The sequence below is a fragment of the Atta colombica genome, unplaced genomic scaffold, assembly GCF_001594045.1.
Source record: "Atta colombica isolate Treedump-2 unplaced genomic scaffold, Acol1.0 scaffold49, whole genome shotgun sequence".
NCBI classification, from domain to species: domain Eukaryota; kingdom Metazoa; phylum Arthropoda; class Insecta; order Hymenoptera; family Formicidae; genus Atta; species Atta colombica.
In genome coordinates this window covers 89,912-92,822 of record NW_017259538.1, presented here as the reverse complement: position 1 = coordinate 92,822, position 2,911 = coordinate 89,912, and positions in this window count along the sequence as shown.

The window sequence follows — 2,911 nt, the reverse complement described above, 5'->3', positions numbered from 1 at the left end:
TTAATTTAACTCAAATTTAATTTACTATTAAAGTGCACAAACCTATGTTAATTTAAATGCTGTGACTTTAAAATTAAGCAATTCGGCCACAGAAATGGGTAAATTTGATGTGGTTGTGTTTTTAACTACACATTTTGTATTAAAATAATACATTCTGACATACTTGGAAAATAATAAAATGTTATTTAATTTAAGCAACTGGTTTAAATTTGATCCTTTAATATTTAATATATGTAAAGTTAAAATGATGGGAATATATGTAAAGTTAAAATGATGGGAAAAACACATTTATATGCATATTGCTACAAAAACTTTCTGATATTTTGACACAATTCTGAACAGTTTATTAAAGGTTGCAGATATGAATAAGGAAAATTATGAGAAGAATAAAAGTTTTTTGCATCAGATGTGATTATATCACCGAATGATAAAAAAAAATGAATTATAAACATAATAGCGTCAATAATAGGTTAGTCTAACTTTTGAGACAAAAATAGAAGACTCTCTCTCTCTCTCTCTCTCTCTCTCTCTCTCTCTCTCTCTCTCTCTCTCTCTCTCTCTCTTTCTGTCACTCATCCATTTCTACTAATATCATAATTCAGCGTTGTGGGTTAATTCACTGTTGCACAAAATCCTTCAATTAATCTTCCATTTGTAATCATTTTTATTCTCTCCGTCCAGCCAGTATTTTTTATTGTTCCAGGCTTTCAGAAATGTGAAAAAATTCAGTTACTTTCCAACATCTCTATCAAATTATCAAATAGTTTTTAACAAGATATTTTAGGAAAAAAAATCGGATTTCGCCTTCCTCTTTATTAAGGGAAATTTGAGAATGAAATTTCGTACCAAAAAAGATTCAAATTGCAGACAAAAGATTAAATTAATATCTTAAAGAATACACGAAAGAAAAAGATTAGAGTTGCAGCAGCAAAATTTTATGTGGTAGCTAAATTCTAATCGTAATATATGAATATTATGTCGATAATATACGAATATTATCTGCGATGTCTAATTTCCATTTAACTACAAAGCCTAATATTATCATTGTAACAGACAAGCATTTGTCGATCTATTGATCATTGCAGCAAACGTTTTCTGTGTAGCAGACAAATTGATAGCAAGTTTCAGCAAATCTATTTAATTGTGATAGAGACAATTTTCTTTTATATTGACATATCGATAACTATGACAACTAACTTCATGCTGTTAAATAAATTGATCTGTAACAAACATACATACTTTGCTGTTATGTCCTTATATTAGTTACAGCAGCAAATTCTTTGTAAATATTAGCAAAATTTCATAACTATAGTAGCTAATGCAATTTCAATTAATCAGAATTAGCTGTAGTCAGCAACATTTTTGTTTCCCATGCATTTACTCAGTTCGGCTTAAATGTCTCATTGAGAATTCGAGGCGGATGAATCGAATATCCAACTTTTAACTTCGCTTAAACTTAGACCAATAAACTTTCAAGCTAAAATAATCCATACAACATCCATGATGATGTGGAAATCTATATCGTTTCTCGGACACGCCCGCGAGGAGCAATTCACCTTCGAGTACCTCTGGTGTGGCGAGCCGGCGAGGAAACGCGATGGCGGCCGAGAACGTAGGGAGATATGGCGATAAGGGCGGTGAGAGCGGCGGCGGGCTCACGGCACGTAGTAATAGAATGGTAAATACTTCATTAGCGCGTTACTGCACCCCCGTGACCAAGCGATGGTCGGGAGAAATCGCGGGGTAAATGAAGCAACCCCCGTGTGGCACGCGCAGACAGCGCACCGCGTTCCTTTCCCTTACTCTCCGACGTTCCGTTCTGTACATAAAGCGAGAGATCATGCTATGAGAGAATGCATTAAGTATCATTAAGGCACTCGAGTAATCGCCTTGATTATCTTCCGCGTTTCTCCCTCCGTTCTCGCTCGGCGTATTAAGTCAGCTATATTATCGTATAATTTTCATGACGGCTGAGTTGCAATCAGCAGCACTATTATGGCGTGAGGAGTTACTGGTGTTGTGAATGTTCTCAGACTTGTTGAGCCACTGAACAAGGATCTTTACAAGAAAAGAATATAGATGACTCCGATAACAAGTGTTAGAAGTATCAGATTTGCGCTGAGCTTGTCTCTTGTCGCCCGCAGTGTATTATTATTGCCTACTTCGCAATGGATTCTAGATTGTCGTACAATCTTAAGTCCATTTTTATTCCTGTACTAAATTGTACTAATATTCTTTTTTTTTTCGCTTTCGCCAAATATACGGAAAAAATAATTTGGTTGAAGTATCTAAAAATTTAGTTACACAATAAAATTAGCTGCCACAGCTAAAAATTTGATATGATAGCTAAATTCAATAATATTATATGGACACCTAACGTCTGCGAAATCTAATTTATTATCATTGTAACAGATAATTTTGCTATTGTATTGATGTATTGATCATTGCAACAAACGTTGTTTGTATAGCAGACAATTTGATAGCAAGTAAGATAGTTTCAACAAATCATATTTAATTGTGGTAGAGACAATTTTTTTTAATCCGGACATATCCGATTATGACTAACTTCATATTGTTAAATAAATTGACTATAACAGACATGCATATTTTGCTATTACATCCTTACAATATTAACTACAGCAGTAAATTTTTTGTATGTATTAGCAAATTTCATAGCTACAGTAGCTAATACAATTTTAGCTAATCAAAATTATGATCAGAATTTTCCGGTGTAGATACAGATCTGAAAATAAGTATACTAAATCATTAAAATAATTATGTAAGATAATCGCATGATGCTTTAAAGTTTTGACATTCTAACAATCAGCTTGAGCTTTTATGATAGTCCAGCAAAATTATTTTCAGATCTGTATCTATTTAAATTTTGGATACTAAAACAAAATTATTCTTT